Here is a 15,463-nt window from a genome sequence, read left to right as displayed (position 1 = left end):
CTTTTAATTGTTTATTTTCGTTAACATTAGCGTTGAAGCTCCGCTGTAAAATTGTGCGGCGTCAGTGGGGCCTTTAAAGTCATTTATAAAGCGCCCAAGAGTTCTCTGTCCATTTAGGCTAATATTAGTTTTGTTTTGTTTTGCCTGTAGAAAGGCATTTATTACTGTTTTTGCTGATATGTTGTTTTGTTTTTATGTTTATAAATTTGTGTCTATTTTAGGAAGTAGCTGCTCGGGACTGTCAACTCGAACAAAGTTCATCCTCCGAGTCAACCCCCCCCAAAGAAGTTGTCGGGTTGCCAGGTGGCAACGGAGATTCCGTCCCTACTGTAAGCTACCGTCACAATTTGCTTTCCTTTCTTGGATTCGGACCCACCCAAAGGCCGTCAATTCAAGATTAAAGCTTTCCGTGCTGTTGCTGGCTTACAGGTGTAGATTTGAACTTGAGTATTTTTCTGTGTAGCCAGCGATGCCAAATCAAGTAAAAAATGAATAGCGTTTTGTTTGAGACACAAAACAGGCAGATGATGCTCATTGGGTGGAGGGGGGGGGAGGGAGAAATAACTTAGTATTTTAAGTTTTGTTTGTATACAAAATAGCGCGAAAATCGAGTTCTTCAACAAATCACTGATGGAATTCAAATCAATTTTGTGGTTTGTTGCATTTTGTATTCTTGCTCTGGGAAACCAAACATTATAGGGACAATAAAGGACGACATGTGAGAGAAAAACCTTTACCTTCTCTCTAAAGACTTTAAAAAGAGTCTTAATGTTATTGTTCTTTTATCATTTAAGCAGAGAAAAAACTGCTTGAAAAAAAAAATACAATTCTGTCCAAAAGAGAAAAAATTAGAAAATTCGCCCTTAAAATCAAAGCAATTTCCCTTGCCAAAGAATTAAAGTAAAATTGTTTTATTAAAAGAATTTTTATTTGTGTGTGTGTGTGGGGGGGGGGGGGGGTAAGGATATTTTAATTTTTTTAGGACCAACTTATGAGTTTGAGAAATACTGTTTTGTTTCTTAAGTCAGATTGTCTTGTAACCTGCATTTGGTGATTAAATTGAATTTAATTAAAATCAGTCAATTAAAAATAATTATAATTATAAGAATTTAATTATTTATTAGAATTTAATTATAATCAATTTCCTTTTGCGACAGTTTTGTGCAGAGGAGTTTCACACATGTTTGATATTTTGGTGGGGCTATAGTTAAATTGAAGTTGGGCTAATTACAGCTCATTGAGTCTAATTCACAGAATTCTAACCTGTGTTTCAACCACTACATGATTGCATCATTCTGACCCTCAAATTCTATATCGCCTCCTCATAAACCTTCAAGAAAATAGTTATCATTCAGTAATTATTTCCAGCTCGCTGGCTACATCCTTCCTCGTTTGAAATCTTATTGTGTCTACTTCAACCAAAAAGCACCAGTAATACTTTTGTATTAATAATGAATGATTGTTAGGTTCAGAATGTATGTTTTTGTTGCTTTTTTTTTAGAATTATTGTGTTCATGGTGATGGGAATTATATCTACCTGGAAATTTTTTAAATTGTTACCAAAACTGCCGATTGAAATTTAGTGATAAATGTAGGCAGATGCTTTGTTGCTTTTTGCTTTGTAGATAACGCTTAAAATTAATAAAAGTTACAAAAAAAGCCACTCAAATGTGTTTAATACAAAATAACAAAATACATAATAGAATAATAGTGCAAATAAATATAAACAATTTAAAAAATCCTTTAAACGTAGAAAGTGATATATATATATATATATATATATATATATATATATATATATATATATATATATATATATATATATATATATATATATATATATATATATATGTAAAATATCTGAATATAATCAAAATATGGATAGTGCTTTGTTTTTCTTTTTTTCAATTTCTCTCAGGGCGTTTTTCATTGAAAACGATTGTATCACTCTAAAACGTCTTCTAAAACCACTGACATTCGTCAGACAGTTTTTTTTTTTCTTTTTTTTGTATCTTATTAATTCCTTAACGTATCTATTTATCCAACATTTCATTTATATATATATATATATATATATATATATATATATATATATATATATATATATATATATATATATATATATATATATATATATATATATACATATATATATCTCCAACTAAGTGGTTGGCGTGCTGTATTGGGAATCCCTTGTCCAAGGGGTACGGGTTCGTTCCCTGGCATGGTCAGTTATTTGAATTGGGACAGGGGTCAGTGGCGTGAATCTGTAAGCTCAGCCAGATTCTACCCAGCTCTAAATGGGTGCCTGGAGAAATCTGGGGAAGATAAGCAGAAAAGGTGTGAAAGCACAGGATGGCTGGCCCCCAACCCTCCATTGCACTTCCTGGCTGAAGGGCCACGAAACGGAGATCAGCACCGCTGGTTTGGACCTTGAGGATCTAGGGCTGTCATACTTACTTACTTTATATATATATATATATATATATATATATATATATATATATATATATATATATATATATATATATATATATATATATATATATATATATATATATATATATATATATATATATATATATATATATATATATATATATATATATATATATATATATATATATATATATATATATATATATATATATATATATATATATATATATATATATATATATATATATATATATATATATATATATATATATTATCGGGTTGAGCAAAAAAGTGTTGAGTACTTTGGTTGCTTTTCTTTCTTCAAATTACATTTTGTTCTTTTTATTGAAAAAGGATTTTCCGTAAGTTTTACCTCCCTCCTTCCTTTCATTCATCAAAAGAGGAAAACGCTAATGCCGATTCACAAGAATTTGGTTCACAATCCACAAAATAAAAGATTTTTTTGTTATTTTGTTCTTTCTGTGGTTCTCTTCTTTTCTTCTCTTTGATTTTTTATTATATTAAAAAAAAACTTTCCTGTCTGTGTTTTTTTTTCTTATCCTTTTTCTGTGTAGAATTTTTTTTTTAATCGCTTTTATCTCTTTTTTGTTTTTTTTTCTTTTTTACTCGTGTCCTTTTCCTTTATGCTATATAGCGATTTAGGGAAAAATTGTTTTTTGTGGGTTTTTTTTTGTTTTTTCCTTGTCACCTTTTTCTATTTTTTTTTTATATTATCTAGGATGAAAAGTTTCGCTTTCTGTGTTTTTCCGTATTTTCATTATCTTATTTATTTTCCTTATTCTTTTTCCTATGTATGGGATAAAGAAATTTCGCTTTTTTGCGTTTATTCCATATTTTACCCTTAATCTTTCGTCTTTCGGTGATTCTTCTTTTGATTTTTACAGGATTTTTTACAGGAATACAGGATTCGTCTTTTGAATTTTACATTTTTTTTTCTTATTTTTGTCCTTTCCCATATTCTTTAATTTATAAATAGCGTAAAAAAATTTCGCTTTTTGCATTTCTTCTCTTTTTTTCATCTCCTTTTCCTTAATGTTTATATTATAAATTGGATAAAAAGTTACGCTTTCTGCATTTTTCTGTTTTCGTAATCTTTATTGTTTGCCTTATTCTTTATCCTATGTAAAAGGATACAGAAAATTTCGCTTTTTGCCTTCTTCCCATTTCTGTTTTACCTTTAAGCTTTTTCTTCATGCTATATGTAGGATAAGAAATTAGCTTTTTGATTTTTTCATTTTTTCTTATTTTGTCATTTCCCCTATTCTTTAAGCTATAGACAGCTTAAAAAAATTTAGCTTTTTGCATTTCTTCTCTTTTTTCATCTCCTTTTCCTTAATGTTTATATTATAAATTGGATAAACAGTTTTGCTTTCTGCATTTTTCTATGTTTTCGTAATCTTAATTTTTTGCCTTATTCTTTATCCTATGTAAAAGGATAAAGAAAATTTCGCTTTTTGCCTTTTTCCCATTTCTGTTTTACCTTTAAGCTTTTTCTTCATGCTATATGTAGGATAAGAAATTAGCTTTTTGATTTTTTCATTTTTTCTTATTTTGTCATTTCCCCTATTCTTTAAGCTATAGACAGCGTAAAAAATTTCGCTTTTTGCATTTCTTCTCTTTTTTCATCTCCTTTTCCTTAATGTTTAAATTATAAATTGGATAAAAAGTTTTGCTTTCTGCATTTTTCCATGTTTTCGTAATCTTAATTGTTTGCCTTATTTTTTATCCTATGTAAAGGATAAAGAAAATTCCGCTTTTTGCCTTTTTCCCATTTTTATCTTACACTTAAGCTTTTTCTTCATGCTATATGTAGGATAAGAAATTAGTTTTTGGATTTCTTATTTTTTTTCTTATTTTTGTCATTTCCCCTATTCTTTAAGCCATAAACAGCGTAAAAAATCGCTTTTTGCATTTTTATCTGTTATCCATCTCCTTTTCCTTAATATTTATATTATAAATTGTATAAAATGTTTCGTGTTCTGCGTTTTTTTTTCTTCATTTTTACTATTCTTCTCTTTACAACTCTTGTAGGGTTTTTTTTTTTTTTTTTTTTTTCATTAGTGCATGGAAACTCGTGAGAGATGATCTCATCTGAAAATGACAACTCGTTGTTAATGTCATTACATAGATCCTGTTGTTTTGGTAGAAACTTAAGGTCTTGTTCATTGGGGACGGATTCATAGAACTTGATTTCAGTTGAGATTCCCATTAATCAACAAAGGAAGAAAATAGAATTAGAGATCTATGGAATTTAAAGTAGTACTCTGGGGAAGTCAATACATTTGTTAACATCATTAAAAGAATCTCGTTGATTTCAGATTTCTAAAATGTTGTTTAAATACTTCTCTTTTTTGTAAGGCTTATGGAATATGTAGGGAATAGTTTCAAATTAATTTAAATAAAGTAAGGTTTTTTTTTCAGTTAGAATTTCCAATTCTCTATGTAGCTTACAGATTGTAAGAATGCAAAAATAGCACAAAAAATTTTCACATTATTGTTTTTTCTACTAGCTTGAGTGGCGGACCTTATATTCTGTGCTTTGGGATTAGATTTGGCTGTTGGTGGGGTTTTTTTTTTTTTAAGTCAGTGTTTTTTCTGTTAATTTGGGCTCAGTCTGAAGAGTTCAGTATGCTCTTCCTGAATTGAATGTCTAGGTTGGTTAAAAAAATTTCAAAGTAATACATTCCGCGTAGTTATATAATAAAAAAAGACAAATCTTACGCAAAATATAAGAGACTAATGAAGATATTACGCAGCTAATAATTGCAGCTAACATTTTCTAAGCTACCGTTTTAGTTATATGACTAATAGCGATACGCTAAGCTTCAGCGACTGTCTTCAGCAAAACAGTAAAGGAAACAGTAAAACAAAGAAACCAAGAAGGAGCTAATATAAGCATATTTTTTCGATATAAGCAATGGACAATAAAAAAAAAAAAAAAAAAAAAAAACGCACAAAACATTCAGACAGAGGGCTAGCCTCATTACTTTATAAAGACTTGGCCAGGACTTACTCATATTCAGTCAACTTCAGACATAATTTTATCGAAAAATATTCGAGTGAGTTAGATTCTTATTGGTTCTTTATTTTAAGCAGTTTTCTTGAGTATCGTTTTTTTAGTGGTTCTTTTTTGTTGTTTTTGAGACGGCTATTAGTCATAAAGCCGAAACATTTGTACAGATTGTGCTTTGGTCACTGTCTTCAGAAAATCTCTCATTTACTCCCTATATTTTCTCCCTAGTTAAAATTTTTTTATAGTGTGTTTGTTTAGTTATTAACTTTGATTTCATAAATTAACTTGGAATTTTAGAGTAAATTTATTGATTCAAAGGTTTTGCCATGCTTAAGAGAAACCGTATATCTAATGTAAAAGCTTGTTAACAATAATTTTGAAACAGAAGAATTTGCAACTTGTGTTCTGAATTGAGACCTGCTTTTACTAGGCACTATGTACAACCGGAAGTTTTAGGTAAATTTGATGCGTTGTTTAGTGGTTGGTCTAACTAAAGTACGCGCGTTACTGTTTATAACCCCGTATGGTTCTAAAGTATTGTGTTTTTTTCAATTCCCCCCCCCCCCTCTCGTAAGCTTTTTTTCCAGAAAAATCAAATTATTTGTTTAAGTTTGAATGGATTTAATTTGTGCAATTAAAAAAGTGGACGCCCACAAAATCTTGAAGCACAATGCTGATGCCACCCTTGAGTGACTGCTTATTAAATATTTTAGACTTTTTGTTTGTTTAGCCTTTTCTTTCTTTGCGTAATCTCACGTTTTTAGATTCTCCGTAAAAGTCCTATTCATCATTTATTAGTAATAACTCAGTATCAAAAGAAGCGTTTTTGGCGGAATTCGTGCAAAGCCCAATTTTTATTACAGCTGTTTGATCACTATCAAGATGTGCCTTCAGACATTTTTTAAGGGGTAACGATGTTATATTTAATATTTTATTCATTACAAAAATTTGTTAAAATTTACATAAGATTCCCTAAATCACCATTCATATATTTTGATGTTCTATGGGGGAAGAACCTCCTCCCTCCCTCTTGGAGGGCTTTTGGCCACTCTGCTAGTAAATAGCTCGATAGACTTCGCGGTTGTTTGATTACATCTTAAGCCAACTTTTAACATATGTCATTATTCTAAGTTATCTGTTCCTTTCTCTTTCTTTTTAACTTTGAGAGTTTAAGTGAATGTTTGAAGAGACTGTCAGGGTAATGCTTATTGCTGAGGTTGCAGCCTCAGCTTCAAACTGATTTGAAGCCTCGTTTTTTGGCATGCTTGAATATTAGTTATCCAGGGGTGGTAGGGACATCATGAAAATAAATAACTGTTTAAAACCGTTATATTAGGAATTTGGACTACTTTACTGCTAATAAATGAACTTTACATTACTGTCTGTTCGTGTTCACTCTGTATGTTACATTTTGGGAGGGATTTAGTTGCAGTTTTTTTCCGTATCCAGTTTTTCACCCTATGTCGAATGGAACATTCCTAAAGAAATAATTTCGTCAAAAGATGTGACTGAAAGGATCAAACCATATCTTTTCAAAGCTAAGAACTAATTGCAGACGTTAGCTGAAATTCTTATCAGTCGTTCTCCGTTTTTTCTGCATTACATTTGTTCTCTTTCTCCTCAAAAGGTGACAATTTATCTAATTACGAGATATGCACAAAGGACTAAAAATATCTCGAAATCGAATATCTTGCTTATATAGATATACATGGCTAAAACTCGATGAAAAAGGGATCAAGCTCCTTTTTTGATTTAGTAAGGGTTCTTATACATTCTATGGGTGAACAGTTAGCTAATACAGACCAGCTATGGCGGCTATTTCCTGAGGATGGTACATCAATCCTCTGAAGGACTTGAAAAAAGAAATGATTCCTTTGAGCCACTCCGGTATATATATATATATATATATATATATATATATATATATATATATATATATATATATATATATATATATATATATATATATATATATATATATATATATATATATATATATATATATATATATATATATATATATATATATATATATATATATATATATATATATATATATATATATATATGTATGTATGTATATAAATTTTGAGACTAGATATTGAAAGTTCAATCAAGTTAGCTTCACTCTGTCCTATTTCTTTAGCTGAACAATTTGCTTTGTAATTACATTGCGCCCTAACTGACCAGGCTTTAATGGATGATTTAAATGCTTTTCTAATGTTTTTCTGCTGCTTAGCATCTCACTCATTTTGCTTTTTCTTATTTTTTAGGAATGTACACCAGAGAAGGAAAAATGTGTTATTGTGTAAAACCAGGACGCACAGTGTATTTAGTGTTAAGATACATTTTTCTTTTTTCTTGTTGGCGAGCGCCCGGTGGAAATTCTTTTTATACTTTGTACAAAGGCTACGATATTGCCATACTGTCAAACGTAAAGCTCGTGTCTGATCCTATTTCACTTCTGAGGCAATTGACAATAACTGTTTGCTTAGCTATTTGTTAAGTTAAGGTCAGCATGGCAATTTATGTATTGAGAGTTCGATCTTACTTATCTATATTGCACTGCTGATCATGAGAATAGCCTAGCAAACGGTTTCTGGCAATTGTCTTTGAATAAGGAAAATGCTAGACAGGACCTTTAGGTATTAATAGCTGCGTTATTATTCACTGAAGTCTGTGGATATTAAAAGCCCTGTGAGTTTTTTTTTAACCTGACTCTCGACTGGTGAAATCTTAATGTGTCTTTCAATTCGTTTAGTGTGGAAATAAATTGTAAGTGTGGAAGTAAACAAAATAAATTTGGAATAAATTTATGGTTATAGTATTATTTAAAGCATGAGAATGTGTTTTTTTTAATATATGGGGTAGTAACTATTTAATACTACTTGTGCATTATCCCGACCACGCTCCGATTAATTATACTGGAACAATATTATGTCATTAAGCCTGGAATCGTGCGCTCGGAATCTTGCCAGGGCATGTTGCTGGAATCGTGTCAGGGCTGTGTCACTACTTCCCCCCAAGAATATTAATATTGGAAGAAATATGTTAAATTAAAGAAAAAATAAAAAGACGGTCAAACACTCCAACTGTTGAAGGGCTAGTGTTCTGAAACAAATTCAAAAATCTGAGTTGGATTAATCCAAAAAATTTTATATCAGAAAAAGTTGTCATAATAAAGAAAAATAAAAAGACGGTCATACACTCAAGCACTAGAAGGGTTAGCGTCCTAAGAAAAAACTCCAAAAATCTGAGTTTGATCAATCAAAAAAATTCATATCTGAAAAAAGTGTTTTAATTAAGAAAAATGAAAAGACAGTCAAACACTCAAGAACTAAAAGGGTTAATATCATAAGAAAAACTCCAAAAGTCTGAGTTTCATCAACCAGAAAAATATTAATATCAGAAAAATTGTGCTATAATAAAGAAAAATGAAAAGACGATTAAAAACTCAAATAAAAAAACATTAATATTAGAAAAAAGGTGTTATAATAAAGAAAAATGAAAAGACGGTTAAACACTCAAACTGTAAAAGGGTTTAGTGTCCCTAGGAAAAACTCTAAAAATCCGAGTTTGGTAAACCCCCCAAAAGTACTAATATCGGAAAAAGGTGTTATAATAAAGAAAAATGAAAAGACGGTTAAACACTCAAACCGTAGAAAGGGTTAGACTTTGACTTTGCCTCTCAATTACTTGGACTATCTGTTTTGACTTTTTTCTGTCCTACAGTTACCCAGCGTTTTGATGCAACCTATAAAAACTATTGTAAAATACTTGATAACCGTTGATTTTGAATTGAAGTTATCAAGTATTTTATAATAGGTTGTATAGGTTGCATCAAGACGCTGGGTAACTGTAGGACAGAGAAAAGTAGAGACAGATAGTCCAAGTAATTGAGAGGCAAATGTATAAATGGCTGGGGCACGGGTAAATGGCAGGAGTATGCATGGACTCTCTTATTGGACACATACTTGTCAGGTTAGTTTTTGGATAGGCATGCCTGCCTTGAGTCTGCGTGCGTGTAGTGACTAATATTTTTGATAATGAAATTACTGTATATCTATCCTTGAATAGTAAAAAATGTCATTAGTCACCATCATGGCGCTAAAGAAGCTACCCGAACATCGACATTTATTTTTCGTGTTAACCAATTCAAAACTGCGGCTTAGGAAAGCTATACTCAAACAAGGCATTGACTAGGAATTTATTAATCTCTTATCTGAACTTTGTTTAAACAATGCTCAACTGTCAGAAGGTATTAGATAGCAGACAAAGCAATATTGTTCACTTTTACGCAGCTTAGCAAGCAAAAAGAAAGCAAATTGTAAAAAAACGTCTTGTTCAAGCGGGTGGTAATTTCCTTTTATTATTGCTACTGATAATTGCCAGACTTGTAAACACTATTCTCTAGGTGGTTAAACCTTATAAATTTACGCCAATTGAACTCGTTCTTTCGCCGAAAGAGCACTTTGAAGATAACTTTGATAAATTTATTAACAATGAAATAATTGCCGATGACAAAAAATTATTTTTGTTTCAAAATACCCTTCGCCATGTCATCAAACATAAGCTTTACCGAGAAAAACCAGTCAAAGTAAATGTCACTAATCAACCTTCTGAAAGTACTAAAAGTTTTGAAACTTTGAAAACGCCAAAATAAGAAGATTTATTAATAAGTGTTGTAGACTTGTTGCCTCCATCCTATCTTGAACAAATTAAAAGACTATTGACCTACCTCGCTGAAGATAAACAAATTGAGGAGAAAAATAATGAAGTTATCATCCAGGGCAAGAGTTAAAATTTAATTGATTTGTTATCAGATTTAATTGCAAATCATAAAAGACTCAAATCTTTTGATAGTCATATATACAAATTTTTAAAGTCGTCAAATTTCCCCAAGAGTCTTATTGGGAATAAACATGTTTTAAAACGATTAAAGGAATTTGAAGAAATATCTCGAGATATTTCATTGAATAGCACACCAAGTGGGCCTGGTAAGGGTATTAAACGAACGCGTCTTTCCACATCATTTAGCCACCGCCATTATGTCTCGATTCGAAATCATTTTTGTCTGAATTCCTATAAAAGCCCCTTGACATCACAACATGCCTTGGCAAGATTCCACCAACATGCCCAGGCACGATTCTGACAAGATGCCCCGGCAACAACCCCAGGTACGATTCCGGCAAGAACCCTGGGCACGATTCCGGCAACAAGCCCAGGAACTTCTCCAGGGATTCCAGGTGTCTCTTTATTTCTTTAGTATAAAAAAAGTTCAGCGTGTTAACATTAAAATGGATGCTCGTACATTATTGGATATTGAAAGTGTTAGCGAGATGGAACCTACCCTGCCTAAAGTAGCAGTGGAAATTACAAGAGGTTGCCGGCAAACTCTAGAATGGGACAACATATATGCAGGATATGTTATATCATTAAGCAAATTAATGTCGTACGAGCTATTATGCTTTGCAGTAAAAGTGAATATAGTGCATTTAGAGAGATTACAAGACGGATTAAATGCGTTGGAGAAATATATTGAAGAAAATAATTTAAAAAAAAACGGTTTGGTACTCGCGAGATTTTAGAGTTCGTAGTGAGAGTGTTGATTCGAGGACCAGAAAATCTTACGGAATCTAGAAAAATTGGAAAAGTATTTAATTTTAGATGATGACTTTCTAGAATTTTCTCTTCAAAGAAAGCTTCTCGAGAATAGCTTAATGGTATAATGGGAACTGATTCCCCAACTGTGGACTATGAAACTTTGTCATCGTGGCTCAGCTGCTTTATTAATAGATATATTAATTGAGACAAGATTATATCTTGTCTTGCCTTTGTAAATCGACAAGAAATCGTGTTTAATTATGTTTGTGACGTCACTCCTCCTAGAAGACATTTCTATTGATCGGGAAAAGCTTAACAATATAATGGGAACTGATTCCCCAACTTTGGACTATGAAATTTTGTCATCGTGGCCCAGCTACCTTATTGATAGATATATCAATTGAGACAAGATGATATTGTGGTCATGCTTTTGTAAGTCAACAAGAGATCATATCTCATCAAGTTTGTGACGTCACTCCTCCTAGAAGACATTTTTATTTATCGTGAGTCAGTTTCCCTTTAGAAGTGAGACGGACAACATTGGAAAAATGTTCTAAAAATGTCCATTATGCTTGTACACATTGAGCAGCTCGTCATCCTGTGAGGATTATACTGATGCTGTTGACTATAATGAAAAGTGTAGATTATGCAATCCATGTAAATTGCATAAAGGATATGCTGTGCAAATTAAAAACTGTAAATTCCTGTCTTGAATAGATTTGTGACTCTGATACAAGAGGTTTTCCATGCTCCAATTGTCACTACGATAAATGTGATCGATGGGAAAATACTTACTCTGGCATGATTGCAAAAAACCCTAAACGTGGGTTCAGTTTATTCTTAAGAGACTGGCATCGTCGTGGCTTTAAATTGTTTCTGGAAGAAGAACCTGATCTACGCTTCAGTCGTTGGAATAATAAAAGAGTCTGGTTTTTAAGACATCGCTGTGAAGATACTGGCTATTATGACTATAAACCTACAGACTTTTATTTGACTGTTACAGAAAGAGATTATTCATATTAGAATTTGTGTGTAATATAGCTTCAAAAAAGCAAATTAAAACACGTGAATTGTATAATAGGAATCAGAATAGTTCAGAATAGTGTCGTTTTAGATGATTAACTATACGTAGAAGAAGAAATCTAAAGAACACAGTGTCTTTTAAACACTAATTTTATTATTTAAACAAATTTACAAACATTTTTAAAGCATATCACTCTTAGGGCACTGATATTTACATTATAGAGGTAGGAAAGAGTATTTTCAACTAGAAAGTCGTTTAATCGAGGATTGTCACCATAAATCTTGAGAAATTGACTGTAAGTATGTCCGTGAATTCGGCAATTAAAATATAATAGTGCATGAAAGCCGCAGTTTTCACCGCACACCCGCTTCCAGTTTTGAATCATTGATTTTTTGCTCTTCCCAAGAAAATTTTTCATGTGAGGCATGTAGAATGTATACGGTAGGCCAAGAAGAACAAAAAATTATATATTACTTCTTGTTTGAAAGATGCATAAGCAATGTCCCATCTTTACAGTTGATGGAATGCTATTAACAATAATAATGGTATTCTTAACATCTTGAATATGCTCCAGGATGTCCCACGGTATGCAATAGAATTTATATTTGGACATGCATGGATCCATATTGAATACATTGATTATTTGATCCGTTTTCATGGCGCCAAGTCTAATAGAACACTGCCATCAGGGGTGATTTCCCAATAGGTTTCAAATTGATTTAACGAGATTAACGCAATACTTTCCTCTGGCTTGGCACAGTTTAAACGTACATTACCCGTCCGGACAACACTCATATCTTGAGTACCGGACAAATGCAATGCAATGATACCTTGAGTTTTCGCAAACTTTTCTTCGGTTATACAATTTTCGAATAATTGTGAATATCGATCTAGGGATTTTATTGTCAATTCATATAGAGTCATGTAGGATTTATCGAAGGATAAATTGTAGAGCAGCACTCCATTTACTTTGCACAAAAGCGATGAAATTCCAAACAGTTCAAATTTATGCGGGGAATTGATCCATGATCAAACGGCGCTAGCACTTTTTACAAAAACTAAAGCAAGTTTTGAAGGAATTTCACCATTGATAAATGATGAATCAGTATAGGTACGCGTACCCGCACCAATATGGCGTTGATTCATGATTGTACAAGAAGATCAATTTCACATTATTTCCAGCGGCTCTTAATTTTTCAATTGCTAAGGCAACAGAACTCATGACTTGTTGTTTTCATGCAGGAAGTATTGCTGACGTGAGAAAGACTGTTACATCGGTTGCAGCGCCCAGTACTTTTTGCAAAATAAAATTGGACGGTACGAGTTGTAGCTTTGTATCAACCTTTACAATGGGAGGCAACCATTACGGTATGTTAAATATCTCATAACTTAGTTTCCCAACTAAATTCAAATATTTGGTTGTCGCATCTCTAAGTATATTGGTTGTCTCAGTGTTTGTTTTGTTTTAATATTCAATACCCATAATTCTGTGGAGATAGTAAGACATTGGAGTCATCAATATGAATTGTGGAGAACTTGCATAGTTTGAGAAATTATTGCTCGTGCTCACCAAATTTTCATTCATGTAGACACTTATTTCTCTAAATAAATAGTTAAGTACACAATTTTCAAAGGATGAGTCCTCGGCCACGCTTTGTTTTTCATTCTTGGATTTTTAAAAAAAACATTTAAATCTATAAATGTTGAAGTCAAATCTATGAAATAATCTTCATTGGAATAAATTTGAAAATGAATATTTTCAGAGAGCGGCTGTTAAGGTTAAATTGTTCACATTATCCATATTTTACACTGACATCTACATTCTCTGCATTAAAAATATTTAGAGATGATTTGACTAACGGTCGAGACTCTTCATGGGCTAGATATGTCATTTTCAAGGAAAAAAAATCCTTTTCGATCTTTTTACTTTCTTTTTTGATGCTTTACGCTTGCGGGCTGAGTTGAGACAGATTAACGATGAGGTCTTTCGCACCCTTTTTAAAACTTTTCCGCTTTGTCGTGACTTCAATCGCTCGCCAAGGGATAACGCGCTGGACCTGAGATTTTGCGAAACACTTTCTTTAAATCCTTCCCAAAGCCCCAATCATGCAGTGTAGAGGATGCAAACTCCGCGGCAACCGGTGCAATATATGTTTTAGTCAGGGGTAGTGCAGAGCAAAACAGCTTAGCAAACCCAACTGTCGTAGCATTATCTGAAAAACGATCAGAAACAAATAAAAAAACAAGCTTTCTCCTATGAAAGTAAGGAGTATTATTAAAACTTAAAGCGAATAGAAACTATTCCAAATATGACAGGGGCTACCCCCTCCTCAATACCCCCCTTTTATATGCTGATGTTTAACCTTTTGTCTTATTTTTCTTAGGAATGATTTTGGAAACACAAGGGCCGTGTAATTGAATCAAAACCTTTGGTAAAGTTTCTCTAAAAACTTTAGGGTGAAGAGAGGGGTATTGAGGAAGGGCCAGCTCCCCTTATATACGGAATAATTTCTGTTTGACTTAAGCTTTAATCTTGGTCCTTACTTTAAGTAGAAAAAACGTATTGTTTTTTTTAATGAAGGAAAGAGCGATAAGGTTACAATTTATTATTTACTTCTGACCCAGGCAATTCGTGTAGAAAGTGTTATCGTGGAAATTTTGAATGCGGCTGGATTGAAAATTGAAAGTTCTAATGCCCTTTCTAATAATCATAAGTTATTGGAGAACAAACGCCCCCCACATCTGTTATTCCCCCAATAATATCCAATCAAAATTTCGAGATTGATATTTTTGTTCAGCATGTTTGAAAGGTTCAGTAATTATGTTTTTATGGATGACAACCCCCTCCCCCAAATGCTTTGAGGTTAAGGGCTACGATTTATACTAGTTACCCATTATTAACACAAAATATTTCTATGGAAGGGTTGGTCGTCCAAACTTTAAGGAGGCTCAGTGAATTGAAAATCAGAAGTTGCAGTGCCATTTGTAAGAGTCAGAAGTGGTCAGAGGTAAACTAGCCACCCCCTCCACCCACGTCCTCTTTTCCTTATATGCATCCAACAGAAATTTTGAGATAATCATTTTGTTAAAATGGTCAAAAAACATCTAACAATGCATTCAGCGTTGCCACAGCCCCTCAGGACCCTGTGACAAGCGTTGTAAGTTATGTCTCGGGGGCATCTAAGATTCTTATGGATTTGGCAGTCGTAATAACAGTAGTGTGGTATTAATTACCGCGGGACGAGATCGCATAAAGCGACCAAACACGTTATATTGTGTAACTATAATGCGGCCACGCAGCCAGACAGGTTTCTGTGTCAACACCCATTTTTTGGACCAATCAGCGAGAATGGATACGGAGG

At 32.5% G+C, this 15,463-nt stretch overlaps 1 long non-coding RNA gene across 1 annotated transcript; it reads left to right on the top strand.

Annotated features, from left to right (window-relative positions):
* The first annotated feature begins 15 nt into the window (after positions 1-15).
* On the top strand, positions 16-8,287 carry LOC148941503 (uncharacterized). The gene is made up of 2 exons (XR_016143275.1): positions 16-329; positions 7,747-8,287. It is a non-coding gene; the product is annotated as an uncharacterized LOC148941503 (long non-coding RNA).
* The last annotated feature ends 7,176 nt before the right edge of the window (positions 8,288-15,463 follow it).

This window comes from Artemia sp. Qi Xiang Cuo, chromosome 18 (assembly GCF_049724085.1).
Source record: "Artemia sp. Qi Xiang Cuo chromosome 18, ASM4972408v1, whole genome shotgun sequence".
Classification (NCBI taxonomy): domain Eukaryota; kingdom Metazoa; phylum Arthropoda; class Branchiopoda; order Anostraca; family Artemiidae; genus Artemia; species Artemia sp. Qi Xiang Cuo.
This window is presented reverse-complemented; position numbering and strand designations above follow the sequence as displayed.